This window comes from Dipteris shenzhenensis, chromosome 1, assembly GCF_047967505.1.
Source record: "Dipteris shenzhenensis isolate YYH24624 ecotype China chromosome 1, Dip_SZ_1.0, whole genome shotgun sequence".
Taxonomy (NCBI): Eukaryota; Viridiplantae; Streptophyta; class Polypodiopsida; order Gleicheniales; family Dipteridaceae; genus Dipteris; species Dipteris shenzhenensis.
The window spans coordinates 68,780,809-68,805,323 of NC_141596.1; positions in this window are offsets into that span (position 1 = coordinate 68,780,809).

Sequence of the window (24,515 nt, forward strand, 5' to 3'; positions counted from 1 at the left end):
TGAGGTTTTTAAATGAAGGTCTTTATCAACTAACATAATGTAAGAGGGATTTTCATCTCTCAAACCATAAAAGTGCCACATCTAGAAGTGTTTTACACGTCTCTTGAATATATATCCCATAAATATTTCTAAATGTATATCTGATGCTATTTTGCAAAACCCAATAAGTGTAAGGACAATGACCAGGGTGAGAATAATGAAATAAAAAAGGGCAAATAGTGCCATGCTAAAAAAAATCACAATAAAAAATCACACAACTCAACGAGAAAATGATATCGCATGAATCAACTTTCACACTTACGTCATTTCTATTATTTTATCGTAACAAACTTTGAAAATCTCTTGATTTTTTTTTTGAAATATCAAACCCCAAAGTACTTATTTATATGTATAAACGCAGCTCAAAAAGATATATAATCCTTCAAAAATTTCGGCAAAGTGCGCAAAATTGTGGACCTAATGTCATTTAAAGACTACAAACTTATAAAGGCTACAAAGTTTGTAGAGTAGGGTGCGCCAACGCCAAGGGTGCAAGCCACACATGCACTTCTTTATTTCACAGTATTTACAAGACAAAGTACGTGAAATCGATGGTCACAAGGCAAACAATAATATCTAGTGGCTGTATCAAAACAATCTTGGTGTATAAGACACACAAGCTCTTTGTGCAAATATGTAATGGGCACAAGAATGGTAGCGGGATTTCCCACAGCAAGACCCAAAAAATCTAGATTAGTTGCACCAATCCCATTGCCCTCACTGATATGTTGAAGGGATTTTTGGGCATCCATGGCTTGTTGATGATAGGCAATGATGACAACAATGCAACACTATTCTTGGAGCAATTTCTATGTCTCATGGGTGACTTTAATTTGTGCAAGCAATGCATTGATGCATTGCTTTTTCTTGAAAATTCTCTCGTTCTCTGCTAATACATGTTGATGTTCGAAAACCACCTCTTAAATCATAAAAGTGAGATCTCCTCTAAGAGGGCCTAGACCACGCTTTGCTTCTCGCTCTTCCACTCCGATAAAGAGATCATCATAGCTCATAGAGTCTACACAATATAAGACAACATGAGCATGGTATATGCTCTAAACCATTGAATGGAAATCATAATATAAAAGAGATTTGAAAAAATAATCTTCAGTATTTAGTCACATGAAGACAGACTTATGAGCTTTGCAGCAGGTAGTGATTGAACCATAGGCATTGTTCGTGCCAAGGTTGTGCATCTAACCTTGCATGTTTTAGGCTTGACAATGACATCGATGGGATGGCCTAACATGAACCTTGCATATAACATTTTTGCAAAATACAACAAAATAGTTCTGCTATGCAGTTTCTTTGAATGCATGCTCTTAAAAAGAAAGAGTGCATTCTCACAAATGGCTTGGTTTGTGCAATTCTTTATGGGTGATCAACAATTTTGATCCTTTCCCACTTCCAACCTTGAGGGTCATGGTAGGTGCTAGCTTGTGCGACTACTTTTGCACCACCCTCATGGTTGGATGCAAAGTAGCATCAGCCAAATCTATTAAGAATTTCATTACTTTTTTGGCACTAGTACCTTGGTCAATTGAGCCACATGGTCATTGCATCATTGATAGAAAAGTGATCATTTTCATGAATATAGGTTGAAACAAGGCATGTAGTTTTTAGTAAAGAATTAAAAAAAGTTGAGCCACAAATGCATGAAGTATTATTGCAAAATAACCCAAATTCTTCAAAGTTGTAGACATATGGTGTAATATTTGAGCACAGATGGAAATATTATTGCTGAGCAATCAAAATTCTTCAAAATTTTACATACATGGTGTCACAATACAATAGTCCTTGATAGTCAAATGTACGACTTGATCATTCTAAAGAAAGAGCTAATTCTCTTTCAAAAGCATGCTTTCATCTCTTCCATGGGTCGCAGTACTTCATCCTCATCAACCTTATGGGTGTGTAATTTGGTCAAGACATCTTCCATACTAGAATGCCAAATGGGATTTTATTTTATTAGAACTTTTGACATGCATCCAAGAGTTTAATCACCCTCTCATTCTTGACGGAGTTGCCTTGAAAAGATTTCACAATCAATGAGCAAGGGTAGCTATTTCTCCAACAACCATCCCATTGCATAGGGGACAAATTGCGATGACCATGAGCCTTTGCTTTGGGATGTGCAAGTGTCACATAAAATTCAATGTAAATAATCAATGATCCCTAACCACATAGATTTATCATCACTTGTGAAATCAAGCATGTGGTTATACAAGCATTCAAATTTGTATATGTAAAATGTCATGAGTGCACCTCTCTTGATGCACTCATAATCATTGGAGTGGTAGGCAAAAACCATTGAAAAAATATTCTTGCGTGCAACTTCATGACAAAAGACCACCAATAAATGCACGGCTCTTCTCTTGGTGAAATCCTTTTTTACACCGATTAGAAAGCATGGAATGATGACATATGTCCTTGGCCCACCTCTTAAACACACAAAGTGATGTTTTTTGTTCTCTCCCACCTAACCCATCCCTAGTTGTTTTGCTTGTTTATGCATGGTAGGATGGGAATAGGATAGAAATACATTTGAATATGGATGGGACCAAGTTTTTCTATTCCCATCTTGTTTTCTCACATGTGCTAAGGCTTAAATCCATTGTTTAGAGGGATGATGTTGGCCTATTGCTTCAAGTAACAAAGCCTATTCTCATTATAAGGCGTCTTAATGGGGATGACCCATGTATCTGGAAGGTGCATGAAAGGTTGGATAGGATGATTGAGACGATTTGAAGTTTGGATGCTTTGTATGGTTGGAGGAAGGAATAGTTAAGGGTACTTCCAACCTCTCTGTGGATAAAATATCATTCACCTTTGGAGGTTGCAGCCATTGTTTTGAATTGAGAATTTTCCAAGGACAAGGTTATGAAATCGATACAAAGGTAGTGCAAGTTGTGAGAGTTTGACCTCCTAATGTACAATACTGAGACTGAAGGTTTCCTTTTGGGTGTGCCCACCCTATGTAAGGATATTTTAAGAGGGGGATGGACACATACTAGGGTCACATCTTCTACCAGGGTGTCATGGTGGATCTAACTAATTCCAGGGTTGATAACAGATGCCAGTGGCTATGCCAGGGTATAGAATAGGTTTGGGGGGCCTGTATGGGGTAGGTATGGCTTAGATTAGGAAAGATTTAGGGTCCCACAGACCATCCCTCTTGCCGTGTGGAGTTTCCCTTATTTTAGTAAGTTCCAAAGGAGGGAGGGAGACACATGAACATAATGTGAACATTAAAAAATTGATTGAGAGCCTATGACTCCTTGTTGTGTGTAAACCTTATTGCTCAATACATAGCTTGATGCATCATTGACATCGCTAATTGGTCTTTAATGAAGCATGACCGTATGCATCTTGATGTCTACTTCTCTTTTCAGAATATGATATAGTTGGTTAAAAAAATACGTTGACAACTTGCACTCGATGCACCTTTTCTTCCATTCCTTGCCCGTGAATCTACAATGGTACTAATAGACAATGCACATCAAAAGCACGCATGTCTCCATATATTTGGTACACGTTTCTGTCTTTGTCCTCCCTTCTTTAAAACCAAGATCGATATTACCTTGTGTCTCTCTATTCATGGTTGCAAAATGATTCAAGGCACTAGATGTCATGGATCCTACTTGTCCTTTCTCTCTTATATGTTTCCCACAACCAAAAGATTTCATCTCTTTCCATTGAAATATCCATAGGTGGAGCTTTACCCCTCTATCAATGTGAAAAGTCATAGGTTCTTGGAAACTAACACATCCCATTAACCTATCACATCCCCAAACAATTGAGCATAAAATGCGTAGACTATCTTCCGCACTTCAAACTTTGCCATTGCTTTACATCTTTGAAAGTTTACATAAATGCTATAAGAAATGTGGGCTTGCATTTCCTGTAGGTGTGCGTGCATAGATATAACATTTTGAATTTGCTTGCCACTCAATCCTACAATATGGAGCAATCCAAGCTAACGAATGAGCATTAAAACCTCTTGTTCAATTCCTGCTTAGATGCCATGATGGATATTCGGATAATGATCTAAAGCACACAACAATCATTGTGTAATCCATCAAACTTGTTTAAACAATGAAACAACTCACCACATTAAAATCAAATAATTAGAAAGGGAAGCCATGAAATATAAACAATTACTCACATTAGACACCAACCGCCAATGATTAAGCATTGTACTCCACAAAAGAACAAGAACAACTATATAATATACATATTTGTGTAGTAGACATTTAACATTTGAGACTTGTTAAATAGAAATGCTTTTGAATATCAGTCCAAATAGCAGCAGACACGTTGAGTGCCCACAATTCAGGGAGAGGGAAGGGAACAATTTGGAAGAAAGTTTGCAATTTAGTTACCATTCAAAAACATGACAGGGAGGTGAGGGCACAAGTGAGAGACTTGCATAAAATCTTGGGCCATTTGAATTAAAGAATGGGAGAATCATGTCACATGTAGCCTCCAGAAGCAAACTTTATATTCAGATTTGTTCACCTTATCCTACCATATCTCCACAAGAAGGACTCTCTTACAAGGCCCCATTTGTGTCTAGAATTTTTATAATGTCTTTAACCTTGGTGTTAACAAGATCAAGAGAAATTAAATCCAATCTCCATCAAATCGGCATGTCATCAATGCTGCCTGCCACAATGTAGATGATAAGAGGAGGTCTATATAGCAATATTTCAAGCTACTTAAATGTCGATTGCATGAGGTTACATGTAGGTTAGTATGCATCATTCCTTCTCTCAAGAAGGAAAGTCATGAGTTCCTAAGAGTTCTCCACAAGAGGAGTCAACGCTAGTCATGAGAGGCAGAGTTCTTTGTAGGATGATTCAATACTACTCATGGGAGAAAGATTGTAACACCAAAGGGGGCTCAATCATCATCTCTAACTCCATCTAGATTGCTCTTGTGCTCAAAAGGAAACCAAAATACTAAGACTCCTCAACAAAAGTATAATCTTCAATAAGATGCAGACTTCTAAGGGGACTCCTTCAAGCTTCAAACTTCCAAGGGGAACCCTTCAGCTTCATAGTTTCATGGGAACTCACTCAAACTCAAGTGATAGAAGTCATACCTGATGAGAGGGAAAGTGATTGTAACACGGAACTCCATTTGGAAGTGCTGCTCTAGTCCTCAAGGGATCTTCACTAGAAAGAATTATTATCTATTAAGGCCCTCAATGGAAATGATATCCCATGCTATACATTGATTTGTACCATGCCCACAATAATTGCACGAGGATTGTTCCTCAATTATCCTTGCATGATTAATTTAATGTTTGCATATTTCTAGATGACACAACCCTATCATTAGATCAACAGATGGGTGAAGAACATGATTGATTTTCAATAAGTTCTCCATGCATGCCTTGTGTGTGTGTTTGCATATTTGCAACAATGTAGTCCTATCATTGGATCAAATGTGGTGAAGAATTTTTTTGCATAAAAAGTTTTAGCACATGGTCAAATTCTCATGTTTCATCATTACATGCATGCATATTTGCTTTGTATCACTTGTCCCACTAGTGATCTCACCATCTGGAATCTCTAGATTATTCTTTTTCTTTTTTAGGTTTTTATAGTACTTCATGCAACTATAGTCATTCGATTTAAAAACTCTTCACTCATCTATCCTTTATTCACTTAGACAATGGTTGCGTTAGTTTCTTTTCCATGGGGGGATAACTACCATCAAGTTTGGATGTAACATTTTGAGAAGATATCACATTAACTATTTTTATAGTGTAAGGGGTTATATGAAAGCACAAGCCCTACTAGGCCATGCTTAAATGTAAAAGAACAACTTACATTTGCCAAACGTTTCTCTTTTCTATGTTGTATTGGATCTTTAATATTACCTCCATCCTCACAATCATTTTTAAAGGACTATGAAAAACTCACAATTCAATTTGTAAGAAATAAAACTATATCCACATAACACTTCATAAGGTCATATCCATTAGAAACACACATGATAGAAATCAAAATCCTAAACACTTTAAGAATCTAGTGTATTGCCTCTTGGGTAGCATGGACTTGCACAAGTTTGTCTTGGAAGTATTTTGGTGAGATAACCTTTACATACAATTTTTTACTAGAAGATTACATGACAACTTGATATATTTTCCAAAATGGAAGGCATAAACATTTGAGCATCAAGCTTGCTTTTTCTTGAATTCTTTACCCCCAATGCCTTCTCATAGGATTTTCCATTTCCTAATTTTTAAAGAAGCAATTTCACTTACGGTTCATCTCATCATAGCCCAACAACTTTTGGATTTATCTATTTAATCACAACATACTCTTGTTTGGATTGTGGGGATGCTACATCCACTAAAGGGACAAGTAGAGGAGTAGGAGATAAAGGGAGACTATTGCCATGATTTAGTATAAAACTAGAAAATCTAATGGAACAAGATGAAATTGAAAGGAATATTGCACATCAACTGGTAGTGTTACAACACATGGGATCTGAGTTCTGGTATGGATTTAGAAGAACTAATGGTGCAAGATAAAAGATATCATTGAAAGGTGTATTGCACTTCAATTCGTGGTGTAGACATGGGTGATGAGGCTCCAATAGTCTTGGATGCTAACCCCACTCTAATGCCTCTTTCATTGGCAAACTAGCAACCATTTCAAAAAGTAGATTTGGATGTGCCATGGTTGTAATAAAGAAACATATTTATTAAAATCCATTATACCTTTACCCAACCAAATGCCCCCAAAAAGTGTGAAAAACCTAGCAAAGAAAATTCACGAGCCCATAGTTATGAAAAATCCTCCTAAATCCTATTAAAATTAACAATGTGCACTACAGAAATAATTCAATATGGCATTAATATTTAAAAAGCAATATGCAATATATTCTTGGACTTCTCTAAAGATTTCTTTTTCTACTACCCCTCTACTACCAAGTATGTAAAACTAGGAAAAGGAACTATTCTCCAAAAGACATCACAATAATCTTGTCAAGGATGAAATGGTGAACATATTATAGAAAGGATATTACAAGATGTGTTCTAGATCTAAAACCAAGTCCCTAAGGCAAAGATACATATAAAACAAGGAAAATAAATTGTACTCCAAAAGGCATCCCAAACACCTTGTTAAGAAGCTAGCTACCAAAAAACAAAATCTTGTTGTCTCCATAAAAAAGAAGACTATAATGAAGTAGATCTAGTAGCTCCAACATGCCCCCATGGTACCAATAGCAACACTTGTAGCCCCATTAGCATGCTCTATGTTATCATCATATACCAACAATAGTAGTCCCATCATCATGTACATAGTAGCCTATTTAGCAAAACTACTCTATTGAGCAGTAGCAGCAAATAGATTTTTTAGAAGCATAAGGACAAGTAGGGTTACCATCATCATGTACAATAGCTTCCCCATTAATTAGCATGTACATATTCAGTAGTAGGTACATCAATATTTGAAGCATTAGGTACATCATCTCTAGTGTGTTATAGCAGGTACAATAGTAAGTACAATAACACATCCTAAAAAAGACAAGTGGCAGAAACTTCTCAAATATTGAGTACATATGTATGTGCGATAATTTTTTAACCTTTTATGCCTCATATTAAACTAGATTAGAAAGGATTTTTAAGGGTTGACATAGGCATCATTAAAGAATAAAAAGCTTTTGGTTGTCCAAATGAACCAAAGAGCATGTGCTAGGCTTATACCCATTTCTCTCTTTAAGGTTTTGCAAGGATTGCCAAATGAGAATAGCCTTCTAATTAAGTGCCTCTTGTGTACAATCATAGGAATTTTCTTCCATAATATCCTTGTAGGTGGGCACACAACAAGGAGGTTCAAGGCATCTTGCATTGGCCTTTGGGCATGTCTTGCACATTCCATTTGACTTGCCTGTTCAAAGTTTATCCAAAGAGCTTTGTGCAAGATAAGCCACATAAGGAATGACATTTTCTCTCAAATGCTTTTAAAACATCTCTTCTTGTTTTTTAACCCACCCAAAAAAAGACATATCTCTTCAATTCTACCATGGCATGAGAATGTCTAGTTTTGTCAACACCATCTCACATTAAGGGTTCTAATCAACTCAATGGCATCCCGTTTTGGTATGGGGAGAAAAGATTTTCTACCTAACCAATCAAATTATTTATTAAGAATGAGTTGGGATACAACCCTCCATATATCATTCATTAACCACAAACTCAGCCTTTAACTTACAAGCTCCTTGTCCCTATGTTAAACCCAAACTTCCTTCTAATGTTAAGCCATTTTTTCCAATTAATCTTAGTGCTATCCCATAATTAGTCCCAAAATTGTGAGCTTGAGGGACATGCTTATTACCAATCTATGAGTAGATCCATCCTGAGGATGGCTAAAATCCATATAGAGTCTACTACCATGAAATGACCCTTCCTTGGCTAGACCAGTTGATCCTTGATTGCTTCAAGGGAATTTTGCATTGATCTCTATAAAGAGCTTCCTTTCTTGATCCAAGTACAAGGTTTGCTAAATTTACTAGCATAGGGAAGTTCTTCTACCTCTTTTTTGACTAGGATGACCCATTGAAAGTTCTCAAGAAGTTGAGACCACATCTCTTTAGGATGACGCATTGAAAGTTTCTAACTAGGATGATCCATTGAAAGTTTCTCAAGAAGTTAATACCACATCTCTTTAGGATTGATAATGGATTTGACAACCTATGTTGCAAAAAGTTTGTGGCAAGTAGCTTTAATGTTAATAACCCCTCACCCCCTCCATTTTGTCAATAGTGCAAAATGGCAACTAGAGAAAAATTTCTCTTAGAGCTAGTTACTCCCCACAAAAAAGGTCTACACATATTGATAAACTAGGTGAGACATTTTTTAGCAAGAGACTAGTAAAATAAAGAAAATATATGCTATACAGTAGATACCATCAAAAATATATGCCATACAATAGATATAATGATCAAGCATCGTCTTCCTCCTAACTAGGTTGGCTTGATAGCCTTTCCACTTTTCCACCCTTTTTAAACTTCTTTATAAAATTATTGACATCTTTGTTCCATTGTAATTTCAAAACCCATTATTTGGAAGCCAATCAACTAAAAAATTATTGCCTTCTCAATCCTCTGGCATCCCATAGATTTTAAAAAGTTATGGTGGTTGGTTTATTAGAATGGGAGATCTTGTTTTATTTGTGTGGTTGATAAGAGCTTCAAAGGCCAAACAAAATGTCTCCAAAAGAGTTGATAACACATACTTTTCAATTTTTCTAGGAGTAAAAGTGGTGTGCTGAGACGTAATGGTGTCATCTATAAATTGTTAATTAACTAATTGTCTTTGTGTAATTGATAAGAAAACCAGAGGGTAGACAAAATGTTTCTAGAGAGTTGATAAAATATCTACATTCTTTTAGTGTTTCTACAAGTAAGCATGGAGTCATATGCAAGCTATTGATTAACCAAATGTGGTCAATCAAGAATCTCTCTTCCTTTAGGGAACCATTCTTGAAGTCATGAGCTACGAGCCATCAAAGAGCATTTATAGCTATGGGCAAAAGTAGAGCAGTAATGGGGCATCCTTGTCATATTGTTCTCTTCAATTAAAAAGATTCTATAAATTCACTGTTGATGTTCAATTTGGATAAAGCATTCAAGAGTAGCAACTTGATGAAACTTATAAATTCAACACACATCACCATGTCTGTCAGTGGTTGAAGAAGAAAGTCCCAATCTAGTCATGTGAAAAGTCCCAATCTAGCCATGTAGGACTTATTTAACTCAACTTTTATGAGCCAAATCTTTTGGCTCAGGCATAATATAATCTTTTGGCTTAAGCATAATTTAAGATTTCAGTGTGTTGCTAGTTTTGAGAGCAAAATCCTTAGCTAGCATCTTGTAACTATAGCTGAGCATGTGAGAGGTCTCCAATTTTTGAGTACCTCCTTTATGGGCCCCCTTATGAATTAGCTTGTTGATGCCTCCATTCATATGTGATGCTGTAGAGCCAAGCAATAGACTTTCTTGCCACATCTCCATAAGGATAAGTTCCAATTAGTTCCCAAAACTACTCATAAAACTCTATGGGAAGGCCATTTCACCCACATGTTTTCATATGGCCATGGCCCCTATAGCATCTTTAATCTATGATAGTGTAAAATGTGCCTATCATTACAACTTCTCAAAATTTGTAATATTTCTTCCTCTACCTTACTAGCATTTATATTTGGACTACATAGCAATATTATTCAATTTAGAACTAGATGATAGTAGCACTTGAAAGTGCTTGAGGATAAGCTTTGCATTGCATTCCTTGGAAGTAGTAGTAGCTCCATCTTTTTCAGAGCAAAACTTGTTTGTACAGTCATGAATTCTATAATTCTTTTGCAAATTATGCTCCTCTCAGTTTTTTGTAATGTCTCATAGTAGTTTTCTCTTTTGTTTCTATTACCAAAATTGTTTTCATTTCACTATGAAATGGGGTTTTGTCGAGTCTTCACACACACATGCACGCACACACGCACGCGCAGAGAGAGAGAGAGAGAGAGAGAAAGAGAGAGAGAGAGAGAGAGAGAGAGAGAGAGAGAGAGAGAGAGAGAGAGAGAGAGAGAGAGAGAGAGAGAGAGAGAGAGAGAGAGAGGAAAACACACACATTGTAAAGTATCGAATTGATCTTGGGTTGGTTTGATACGGTTCCTAGAGATTCTTCTCAGATGCACTTATACATGAAATGCTCTTTGAATAAATCCAAAATTAAATGTCATTTTGTGTTGATTTTGTTTCCATGCATTCCCTTGCAATGGGATCCATAGAGCATGTCAAAGATGTATGAATTTTATAATACATCTACTTTGGTGAATCCCAAATAAATTACAAATTCCACCTATTCATCCTAAAAGTCCATTTTCCCCTCGTTCCACTAGTCTACATGCTCCTATCACTTTCCAAAGTGAGCTTGCACTTCCATTTGTTATCTCTTTCCTTTCCCCTCTATGTGCACTTTGTGGATTTACCTCTTTATTGTGCACTTTGATTTAGAATTAGCATAACCAAGAGGGGTGCCTTAGTTATTTCTTTATGCAAGTTGTCATCTTCCCATGTCTACTCCCTTCACAATCTAGTTGTTCTATGTTATTGGTTCAATTTCCTTGAAGGCATTTATGGTATGATGCAAGTTGTTTTGGCTTGCAAGGTAAGCAGATAGAGGCTACTACTATGAGATAGGAAGTTTAAAAACTTGGTCAAAATACAAGAGGTTAGAAAGAGAAAATAGATGGCATAATATGAAACCAACGATGGAAGACACATTTGTAATGTCCCTAGAGGCAGATACAAAGTGGAAAACAAGCTTCTCATAGAGTAATAGGATTTGAATATAGAAGTCTAAATAAGTCAACTTTCTTATGGTATTAAGGAGGTTTAGAAGCTTCCACAAGATTTCATGGAGACACAGTGCGGTACCTAGACGACTCCTTGCCAAGTGGGCATTGACATTTCATACTAGTAGATTGCCCCCATGCTAGAGAGTATGCAGAGTAAGATTTTTTATTATAGCACTCTCCTTAGGAGGGAAAGTCCTTGTGGCCAAATAGGTCCTCTTGGCCATGGCCTAATAGATAGCCTTGTGCTAGTGTCCTCACAAAGGATGCATGGGATAGCTCAAGATCTTGGTGGGTCATGTCGTGGGTAGGATTGGATGGCACAAATAATGCAAGCTAGGGTCACTTGGTAGACGGTGATCTTGCCTTGTGTAGAGGGAGCACTAGGCATCATTGACCTAGAGATGTAGAGCAAAGCCCTAGGCAAGCTAGTAGTGCATGGGCTCACCCTAGGCTTGGACCCCTAGAAGCTTTGCTTCAGTGAGAGGACTTATCAAGGGTACTGCCCACACACATGGTTGGTGGCAAAAATCTTATTGGTGAACTTTCTCAAAGGACCCCCTCATTGAGAAGAGATCACCCTTTATGTGAGCATTCTACATAGGGCATGGCAATGGCTACCTAGAGGACTCATTTGGGTCAGCCCTTGGAGTTGAGAGGAGTTTGAGCATTAGCCCCTTCCATGACATCTAAAGATGAGGGATCAAAAGGTCCTCATGCTGGGACAATGGATGCATATCAATTGGGCACTATGGGATAGTGTTTTAGCCAACTCTTTTGGAGCTTGGAGTCATCTTCCTATTGAGGAAGAGGCAAAGGCAAGGTCCCTCTCCCCCCATATGAGGGACAAGCAAGACAATGCTAGAGGTAAACTCCACAATCCCATGTGTTAATTCCAAATTGCATACATTGCATGCTATGGTTTGGTTGATCTATCATCCCAAAGTCCTTTCATGTATCTGGGTGATGAGACAAATTTCACTTCTAGATAAGAGATGGGTGGTGTGCTTTGTCAGCCATCTATGAACTTAGTGCAACAAATGTAAGGCATAGCATGCAACTGAAAGAACAACTGAACAAGAGAGAGTGATAGATAGTTTGTATTTCAAAATGAATTTAAAAGAGATTAGGAGAATTAGTTCTATATTGTATGCCCCATTAGCTAGTTAAAGTAGCATGTGTCTACCTTATACACCCCTCAATTTCACCCAAAATGATATACCTTGACTCTTATAATTTTATACATGGAAGGAATGTGAAACTTAACTAATAGAGGCTATAGTGGGCACTACCTAACTACCTTTACAATGATTGAATTTGGGATGCCAAACTTTGCCATTCTATTACAATGATTAATTTTAGTTGTCAGAACAGTTACATGTGGTCTGACAACTCACCAACGAAGCACCATATGCCAAGATTGACTTTCACCTACCACTACCATCCCTCATCTTTAATAACTCTTGAATGGTGCCCACAAGATGAGGCAAAGTACTGGGTTTGTGGTGGTTGTTGCTTCACCCTTAGCCACTGTTTCCATGATGTCTTGTGATGGGAGCATTGTTTGGCATTTTCTTTGGATCTCCCTTCGCCTTTTGGCTGGAGTCCCACTTCTTCCTTCCTCGAATTTGGCTTTGATGTTAGTTGAATCTTAGGGTTCAACACTCACCACAACTCTATTTCAAGTTACATCCTCATGGATTTGATCTTCTGGATGTGGTCTTGGAAGCAAATGTAGTTCCACCATGCCATCAAGGGGTTGGTGGGTCTCTGCATTCACACAGGAGTTGAAACTATTATCGGACTCAAGTCCAGCGAGTCATATCATCTTTGCATAGCAATCCCTTTGGATCTCTAGTTTTCTTATTTGTTTGTGATTTGTATGTGTTAGCTTTGAGGTCACCAAGCTTAGTGTTTGCCACAATGATAGTCAGTGTTCACCTAACATTTCTTGAACTTTGAGCACCTTGTCAAATGTCTGCTTGATGGAACGTCTCCAAGCCTATTCATTGGTTATGGTGCTGGAGAGTGTGATGGGCTATTATTGGCCTTGCTTGCTATGCTTTGCATTGAGATTGAAGCCTTGTTTTCCTTAGCAAGGGTAGCATTGAATGTCTTCCTTAGCTCTATAGGCATGATTTTTATTGGGGTCTTGGTGAGAGCTTTCTCCTTTCTTTCTCCTCTTATTCACCATTTCATACACCATGGGACTCCCTTCAGCTTCTTGCATTTGCCATGCTTGGAATTGTGCTCTATGGGTTGCCCTTTCCCTATCTATGTCTTTTGTTTTTTGTCACACTAGTTTGTTTTCATCTATTTGTCAACCCATTGGTGCACTCCATGCCTTGTTAGGCTACTTCACTTGTGGTGGTGGCCGCTTCATGATGCCCTTCGTCCACCTCTTTGCTTTGTTATTTTGCTACCTCTAAAGTCATGGCCATTGTGGCTGCTCCCCCTCCCTTGTCTTTGCCACCTTGGTCACTTGATGGGCCTATTGTCACATTTTCCTTGGGGTTCACCTGTTTAGATGTATACTTGGGTTTGATGATGTTGATGACCCTCCACCATCATCGTCTTCATACATATCTCTTTCCTTTAGTCTTTTGGGGTCTATGGTCTGATAAGCTCTTGTATTAGCTCTTCAATATGCTCTTGTAGTAGCTGATATCATCGAGCTTGCATCCCCTTAAAAAATTGAATTTTATTTGTCAGCCTTGTCTTCACTTTAGCCAAGTGGTTTCTTGACATCGAGACGTTGTCTCATGAGGCTTCTCGAATTCCAATGTGGGCATTCAACATGATATTTTTTCTTTGACCCAATTAATATGCTCCCTCACTTGCTGCACCTACTTCTTCCTTCATTGACTCTAGCTTTTCAAGCATTTCACCTCCTTGCAAAGTGAGTCAGCTTTGCGTGTGGCTTTATCCACTTCATGCATCACCTTTGCCCATTCTTCTAGAGCCTACTTTGTCCTCGCTTTGGCTTTTAAAGACACAAATTGAACTTTTAGCATATTGTTTTTCTTGGCCCAATTTTGAAAGTTGTCTATGTCATGTGGCACAACACATTGTAGGCTTGGCATGTATGCAACAGAAACTCCTCATTGCACTTGAGTGCTTGCTCCTTCGTACAATGCTTTATATCTAGCTTTGGCATATGGGGCATCAACAAATTCAAATGGAACATTTGAGGCTATGCTAGTATTTGCTCTAGTGGACTTGGAGTCTCCAAACCTTTCTGCTCCTCAACTTTGGGTTTGGTCTAGACCTTTTCCCTTGTCCTCCTTTATTGGCTCTGATCCAAATGTCACCGCCATTGGCATAGGTGTTGGCAACTTTTACGGCTTTGGTTTCTTTGTTATTTTTCCTTTTTAATGTCATTTTAGGCACCTTTCATTCCTCATTGCTCTCCTTGGCCTTGTCATCCTTTGTTCCTTTGTCGATGACTCTTTTGATGGAAAATCAACAAATAGATCATTAATAATGCTCGGCTTGCCAGTTGGAGGATGGATTGCTGAGCCTTCCCACTTCAAATCAAAAGACATAGATGTGCCCCATCTCATCTCCCCTTCTACTTGCCATTCTATATTTTGTTGGAATGGAATGTGCATCATTGCAACCTTGAATAAGTTCCCTTTCTATTAATAAAAACTAGATCCAATTGCCATCCCTAATGAATCTAATGCACATGGAAATCATCTTCCAATGAGGCTTCTTTAGGATCGATGCCTTGATTGACATCGCTTGCAAGGTCTTGAAAGCTTAATCGCATTCATGGCTCCATTGGAAGTTTGTGTCCCCCTTGTCATTTGATGAAGTGGCTCACCAATACTTGCAAACTTCTAGATGGGATACACTGCACTTGATTGGTGTTGTTTAGATCTATTATCTTTTGTATGGCATTGATTTTTTATTTTCTTGTCATGATGCCTTCGTAAAAAACTATGTGACCTAGCAACACACTTGAGAGCATACAAAAAACACATTTGTATGGATTAAGGGAAACTCTTATCTCTCTACATTTGTGGAATACCTTTGGAGGCACTCCAAGTGTGTAGATTGAGAATTCATCATGGAAGATGGCTGGAAGAATTCATCAATCTACTCCTAGAATGTTTCCAACATGAAGCATTGAGATGTCACCTGTGCATTCTTCAACCTGAATGGCATCAATTTGCTCAAGTATGCTCCCCATTCAGTGAGATGAAGGTTGTCTTCTCCTAGTCTTCTTTGGTTAGGGTGATTTGGTTATAGCCACTATAGCCATCCATGAATGAGTACATTTTGTGGCTTGCTACCTTGTCAAGGATCATGTCCATGAATGATAGTTGAAATGGGTCTTTCATGGTTTGCTTGTTCAGCTTTCAGTAGTCAATGTAAACTCATATTTTATCATTTTCTTGGGCAAGATAATGATTCGAAATAACAAGTTTCTTTGGTCCACCTGGTAGATAAACTATACATTAAGCAATTGGTCTATCTCAACCTTCACCAACTTGGCATAGTTGGGGTTCATTCAAAACCATTGTCAATGAATGGGCTCTGCATCTGGAGTGATATGATTTCATGTTGGATCAGGCTTGGTGGAGCCCCTTTCAAGTCCATATACTCCCAAGTGAATACATTTTTGTACTCCTATAAGAGCACTTTGACAGTTGTAGGGAAGCTCTTCATTTATCTAAATTATCGTTGGTTCCTTGCTCCTCCCTACATTGATTTCTTAAATCACCTAGCCTTTGGTGATTCATTTATTACTGTTGCATTGGCTAATTGTAATAGTATATACTTATCCAAAAAACTACCTATTGAAATAGAGTATCATTGAAAACACGGTAAGAACTTTCAAAAATTGACATTCCAATTCCATATTCATGATAAACAAAGATCATGATGAGTAATACTAATAGATATTCATTCCATTACTACTAAGAACTTAGTACAACATAGAGGAAACATAGACAAAGCTAGACAAAGCAGAGTTCTGCAGACAGAAATGCTTTCTCATTTAGAACTTCTGAACAACAACATAGAATAGAGAATGCCCATCTCGTCTATATGATAGTTTATGGATTTTTTATCCTTTGACTTTACCACAAAACTTGTAGCATCAAATTCGTTTCAATGTTTGTGATATATAGATGCATACATGCTTCAAAAGCAGTTGCTTAACTATGAAAATAGACATAGTCCACGAGTATATCTAAGTGGTATTTGTCCACATTGGCACACCTAATGAAACAATTATTTTTGTTCATAAAAAATGATTGCGACCTGAATCCACTTAAGCATTTGATTCATCATGTTCAACATCTATTTTTGCTAGCAAAGAAATTGATTGATTATTTTCATGATCATTCCCATGATCTTCATCTTTAATTGGGTCACATTGTTACTCTGTTTTTTCTGGAACAACATCTATATCAATGTATTGTTGATCTTCAGGCTTCTCATCCTCTGCATCAATCAAATCTTGAATAGTCTTCAAAGCTTGCATCATTTCCTCTATTTGCAATTCTTCCTCCTACAACAAACTCTGTTGTAACCCTTGATTGGTTACTACATCTGTTGTCTCTGCTTCCAGATCTTTAGGTACCTACATAGACAATAGCTTAGAAAAAAATTATGTTGGGTTAGTAGGCCGAACTGGTGCTGATGCCATCGGTGGTCTTTGTTGGAATTGCATAAGTTGCTATTGCAACTCTTGAATGATCTGTTCCTGCTCATGAACTTTTCTTTCAAAATATTAGTGGTATACTCCTCTGAAGAAAAAGCTTCATATGGCCTATGAGCCAAAATCAACAATCTTTACTTGACATTATCCCAGGCACTCTGAGATATAGTGACCAGTTCAGCTTGTACATTATCCATTGCATTGGTTGTCATAAATGTACCTTCCACATCAGTATCTTCTTAAATTGTCTTCAACTCCCATTCTAAATACTGCAAAGGATTCTATGTTTGCTTGCATTAACAAGTTATGTGTCTGCAACTTTGTATTGCATTTGGAAACCAGTTCTAAAATATTAAAAAATTCAACTTGCATCTCTGTTAGCCACTTACTTGTAGTAGGCAAACATGCCTGTTGTCTCTCAATTTGATCCATTAATTTCTTCTCAACATCCTCTTTCTGCTCCCTATATCTTTGAAACCTATTTTGTAACTATAATAGTCCTTGTTTGACCTTTTGTACTTCACCATGGTCTTGCATCTGTTGCAACAACATTCTATTCTGTGCTTGCAAATCTACAATTTCACTGACTGACTGTGCTGCTAAAGTGTTTGCAATTGACTAGCATAAGCATTTAAAACATCAATTGCTATTGTAAATTGCTTATATGACACATTATTTAAAGACTACTTACTTGTAAGTGTTGTTCCAATTTCTCCCTCACTGCTTGTAAACTGCTCCTAAGTTGTTGTTGTCAATCTCTTCTTCAAGTCACTTAGTGTCCCCTTCTTCAGTGAAATCTTTGATTTAGATTTTATTTTTGACTGCTCCTTAAGAACCATGTTCTCCTTACCTATAATCAGTGTACTCCATAGAGCTATAGACAATGATTTTCCTGTAGCAATCTCCACTGACTATTGATATGTATACTTGGCCTTAACCAAGTGATCAATAGTATTCTTAATTGTGTCATCTAAATCTTCAAACAGTTGTTTACCCTTGTTCTTACGAGATGGAATGCTTTCCCTCTTCTATGCCACATGACCAAATAATGTGGTAATGTATAGTACGATTCTAGAGGACTCATTTGGAGTCAGTGGACGACTATTTCCTTGAGATCTTTTACCTTTTCCCCTTGTTCTGCAACTAACAAGTAGGCATAGTTTTCTTTTGCCATATAATCATTTCGAACCAATAAAACAATTCTCTTTCTAAACCAACCCAACTATTGCTTTCTAATTGGATCATGTACCTTACTGATCATATAACAATTTTTTGATGAATACAGACAGGTTTCCAAACTCTGCTATCATTACTTCATTCAAACATCTATCAAATTGAACATCTTCTAAATAATAGTGTAAGCAAAATACACGAGCAACCAATTCCAGTGTAATTTTCACTCCCATGGCAATTTCACCACCTGTTCTTTGCAATACTTGAAATTGACACAGAACGTTTGCATTATCTTTCCACAATACCAAGTACAAACAAGTGAAGTCATATAGCTTACTCTTTTTCAGCCATGACTTATGTAATCCCAAATCGAGAGATACCTTTGATTCTTGGAACAACGGTGGATTGTCAAGGACTTGCTGCTTTTTCACCGGTGGATCAGACTGAGTAGCTAAATCTTTTGAAGGATCTTGGGCCTCCAATACTGTTGACTTTATCTCCCTTTAGATCCTCTTACTGCAACGAGTTGGTGCACCTGCCAATTTGTGACCCATCTCCCTACTGGCTTGCAACTGAAAGCAAATCAAGTTTGAGACACCACGACGAGATCTCCACACCTTGAGCGAGATCGCTATTGCCAAGGACATTATCTAACATTATCACACACCTCATGGTTAAAGATGTATACAACAATTTTGATTTTCACAAGGTTCCATATCTCTCACATGCTTGACAAATCTCTAAGAGTATGGACTTGAAGATTTGCATCTTCAGAATTTCGGATCCTCGGAATGCCCTTCCGAATTCCGCATTTGGATTTTGTGGATCTTCGAAATTTCAAAATTTCAGACAACTTTCTTCCTATTTGGTAAATAGTCACTGCATATAGCATTACCACTCCACATGACATCATTGCATATAGCATTACCACTCCACATGACATCACTGATCCATCTCTGACAACATTTATGGATAATGTTGGTGCATGATACGGCTTCAACCTGTAACCATTCACTGATTTTGAAACTGCATTGCCATACATATCCTCCAATCTGAACGTTCCTTCTCCCAACACCTCCATAATTTTATAAGGACCATCAACACGAGATCTCCTTTCCAAAACACTTTAAACTTAATTCATGTTTATCCATGCTTGCCTTCTCTTTTGGATCACATATGAAATATAGGAACTCACCACCCTGTCTTCCTCCAACTTCAACAATTGTTGAATCCTATGATTAACTAATTCCTCTGGAGACAATCTATTCTAAGCTACTATTCAGAGACTAGGTACAATAAACTCCATTGGGACTATAGCTTCACATCCATAAAAAAGGCGAAATGGTGTCATTCCAGTAGTTACCTTATAGGCTGTACGAAATTCCCATAATGTTGAATGTAGTTTCTGGTCCCAATCAGTTTTGTTTTTTGAAACTGTTCTTCTAAAAATCTTCTTGAATGTTTTATTGGAATTCTCAACCTGGCCATTGGCTTGTGGATAGTATGTAGTTGACTTCTTGTGCACATCATGTGTGTGTTTGTTAACTCCTTCATAACTTTGTTCATAAAATGAATCGCTTAATCAGAAACTATCTCTATTGGTGGACAACCAGACCTGATTACGATGTTGTGATAAATAAACTTAGTTGTGCTAGTAGCTATGTTATCTCACAAAGCAACCTCCTCTACCCACGGTGCACAGTAGTCGGTAGCTGCCAATATATACTTATTGCTAGTGTACCTAGCAGAAGGTTTGATTGGACCCATGAAATCAAGTCCCCATTTCTAGAATGGACCCAAAGGTGAGATAGGCCGATGTGGCATCCCATCTGCATCTATTGGTCTGCCATCTCTTTGAGATGGTAACAAGTTTTAGTAAATTGGTGAGCATCTTTCAACACCGTAGGCCACCACAAACCTGCCTGAGGTATCTTTTTGCTAGTAATATCACCAAAAAAGTGACCTCCTCAATTTCTAGCCTCTTCTATACAAAACTCCAACTATCATAAAAAATGGTCTACTTTGCAACACAAATTTTGTTCTTTGATCTCTTGACAGTGACTGAGGTACCATCCCCTCTGTCAAAAAAAGAAGCATTCTATCATACCAATCTTGCCCACCATCCGGGTTGACAGAAAACAAATGTGCATTAGGTAAATCATCCTGAATTCCCAAAGGTCCTTCACCATTCATGAATCATCTTAAATCATCTACAATGACATGCTAATTACCGAACGCTTATATGAACAATGTCATGATCATATTCTTGGAGGAGTAATATCCATCTAGCCACCTTTCCAGACAAACCAACAAATAAATGAGGACTTGATGATCCACCTAATGCCTCTCTATGAGTAACAAAATAATTCTGGTATGCTCTTGCCAATCTTCTACTGACATAATATATGGGCTGAAACTCCAATCAATTGGATGCTTACCTTTTGCTGCCATAGGCAATTTCTTTTCAATCGGGATAGGACCTTTGGATCTTATAATGGTGAGTGCTTCTGGATAACTTTGTTTCTGTAGCATCTCCCTTTCTTGCTTGCAACCCATACAATCATAGGACACTGCCATCATTGACTCCAAATTGTTCTTTCCATGCCCAACTGTCTACTTCATCTCCATGGGTGCGTCCTTTGAATAGCTCTATTCTAATTAAATAAGCACATCATTGGCTTGGCTGGTGGTTGATGAGGTTGATTTTGTGTTTGTGATCAAGTTTGGAAGTGCACAATAGGAATACCCCTCTATTGCGGTGTTTGCACCATAATTCACAACATGGGCCTTGCCGATAGCTTGACCACAATACATGCAATTTTGAGCATCATTCTTTTGATTTTGATTGTCTAGGCTGATTTGTCTTCTTCCTTGGTTAGTAGGATCATTCACCCCTACTTGATTAACTGCAGATGGTTGTGTCGCTACCCTAATATTTTGTGTATGAGGAGGCAATCTCCCCCTATAATTTGGATTATACCAAGAATTGGCACTCTCATGATTTCTTTTAGCACAAATCTCACATTTAGGCTTCTCAGATAAAGTGGCTTCTGATAGTACCATGCTTTTCAAATGTTGTTTGATCTTTTTCTGTAACTTCTCATCTCTTGAGGAAGATTTAACGTTTTTCTTTGACTTAAGGCTCTCCTTGGATTTACCTTTCTTTGATTGCTTCTTTCTTTTGTTTTGTCTTCTTATCTTCATTATCGGAATCATCTGAACTGAACTCAAAATCTGTCACTATCTGTGTCAAAGTCCTCATCCAAATCTGTGTCAGAATCAGAATTCTCTACATCGTTCATTTTATTCCTCTTGGATTTTCTTTTGGTCATGCCAAATCTTCATTTAGCACATTGTGCAGCTACTACCATGTTGTCAAAGTCATTAGCTTCTACCAGGGTGTCCCTCCCAGCAACATCACTTCTTAATTCATTATTTAGTATGTTGCAAAAGTAATCTGCCAATTGCTTCTGAGTCGGTCTTTGAGGGGCGGCTAGCCTCTGGTTTGAATGGTGGAACTTTTGGGTGTAGTTTTCTACCAACAGATCCTTCTGTTTCAATTATAGGAGCCTTTTGGGAATTGCCTCTTGTGTTTTCTTTTGCCAAAACCTTGCAAGAAAATATTTCTTTAAAGCCTCATAATCTACAAAATGATTCATGCCATACTAAATGAACCAACTCATCGCCTTGCCCACCAAAGTGGCTACCAACTATTCCTTCTTCACCGCGTCATCAAGCTATCCTTTGAAACCACTTGCTACCCATCGAGTCTCAAATTTCCCAATGTGATTATCAGGGTCTTGTTTTGTTTTGCCCATTGAATGTAGCAAAGCGAACTCTGGGTTTGTGCATGGGATGATCGGAACAACCGGTCATACTCTTCTTGGATGGGGTTGGGGTGGAACTGGGTCATACAACTACCTTTGGGCTCCTACATATAGTCAAAATGCTGCATGATAACCATAGGTTGCACAAATGAAAGCTTCTGACGGAGATCATGGATTACGAAGGCCTTTGGGATTCTCTGCATTGTGGTATTCGAAACTACCACTCGAACTGGTGGAAGGCTCTTCCCTTGATGTTGTGTTGCCAAGAACCCAATCTTCATCCTCCGAACTTCCAGTGATTTCATTCAAACTTTGTTGGAATTCGGATGCTTCTCCAACCTCTTCACGACCTTGCATCAGCTCCCTAGGAACCTCTTTAGAGGCACTAGCTCGACCTCTAGCCCAGGCCTCGATGAAGTATGGATGACCAATTTGATGAGGAGATGACTCAAGTTCCTTTGCATCATTTGACATCCACTACTGATGCCTTCATGAACATTCTATAAGAATTCACGGCTCTCGAAACTCGCAGTCTTCAGCAACGGATTAAATGCAACTCAATCCAGAATTTTGTCTTCAACAATTTCACGTATCCTTTACTGAAAGCTACGAATCAATTGTTGAAAATTTGCAATGGTTGACTGAATTCTCCCACATGCACTCTTGACACCTAACGTTTGTTGGACTGACTTCAACGCTTAAAAATCACCTCGCAAGGTTTGGATTTGTCGGCTGTAGATGTTGAACACTCTCCTTCTTCGATTTTGGCGGCACCTCCATATGCTCTATAGCATGCGCATTGTCTCGGCAATGCTTGCACATAGAAGCCACGTGCGCTCTTCATGCATCTCTCACAATCCAAGTGCCCAATTTATTTGCAGGATCGCCAGTGTAATAGGTAGAGACTTATCCAACCTATTGAAATAAAAAGAATATCATTGAAAACACGGTAAGAACTTACGCAAACTGACATTCCAATTCCGAATTCATGACAAACAAAGATTATAATAATTTAATACTAATGGATATTCATTCCATTACTGATGAGAACTCAATACAACATAGAGGAAACATAGACAAAGCTAGACAAAGTAGAGTTGTGCAGATAGAAACGCTTCCTCATTCAAAACTTCTGAACAACAACATAGAATAGAGAATGCCCATCTCGTCTATATGACAGTTCTTACTACCAGCACACATGCTTCAGAAGTGGTTGCTTATAACTACCCTTCTAAGGTTTTACATATGCCTTCTATTATTTATGAAAATAGACATAGTCCACAAGTATATCTAAGTGGTGTTTGTCCACACTAATTCAACCTACTTGTGGTTCTTGGACTTCACATTGTCATTCTTCATCTTTGATGAAGCCCTTTTGAAAGCCATATATGGCTCTTTTGCTCATGAACACATTCAATTGCTACTCGTATTGCATCCTTATTGTGATTAAAAAAATGTCCATCCTGAGTAGATTTTCTTATGTGACAAAGGCATAGTTTTCCTCTACCTTTGGACATTTGGGCTTGCATTCCTTTTTTATCGTGCCTATACCCATGGATATTCGCACTTTGTTCCCCCCTGGGTTATTGTTAGAGTCTCTTCCCCCCCAATCATGAAGCACTTTGGTGCCCTTTATCCATGGCTAGCCCAATCACATTAAGTACCTAACTTTTTGCTCCACCTTCACCATGATCAAGGTCAAGTGTGCTCGAGACATCCTTGAGCATCCCTCCCGGGCCGACCAACCTTTGATCCCCCATTCGAATCTTAAAATGGTAAGGCTTCATACTCCTTAGTTGAGCCTTTTTTGGACTTCATATGATATTATATTTATGCTCGAGTTCCCACTGATCATTAATCTCTTGACACTTTGAATCCAAATCTAACCCTAGATCATGATTTTGGTCACTTGAAATGTTGATGCAAGTCGTGTGGTTGTTGGTGATTGTTGTAGGACTAGGCTCTGGAAGAACTTCTATTGTGGGGAGAAAGTTCCATCAATTGGCCAATGGTGATTGTGACATTAATCTCCTTGAATTGTCTCATGCAAAATTGATCTTCATCTACTCCATCAGGTGGTTGCCTTTGCTACCATCTTCTTTTCTTCCCTCCACCTAAACTAGGGCTACCTTGGCTTTTGCGATTTGGTCTTGATTGGAACTTTGGAACTTGTGACCACCTTGGTCTCCACTTCGATGACCCCATGCCTACTTGTGGGACAAGGTCATCTTTGTTGCACGCTTTTTGGAACATCTCTAGCTACTTCTTCCATAGTTAGTAGTCACTTTTACGGTACCCTTTCTTTCCACAGAAGTAGCGTGGCGCACCATTCATTATTGTTCTCTTGCCTTGATAGGAATTATTTGGTTCCTACACCATAAATTGACTTTGGGCATCTACTTTCTTTTTTTTATATCAAGAGCCTTTACTGTT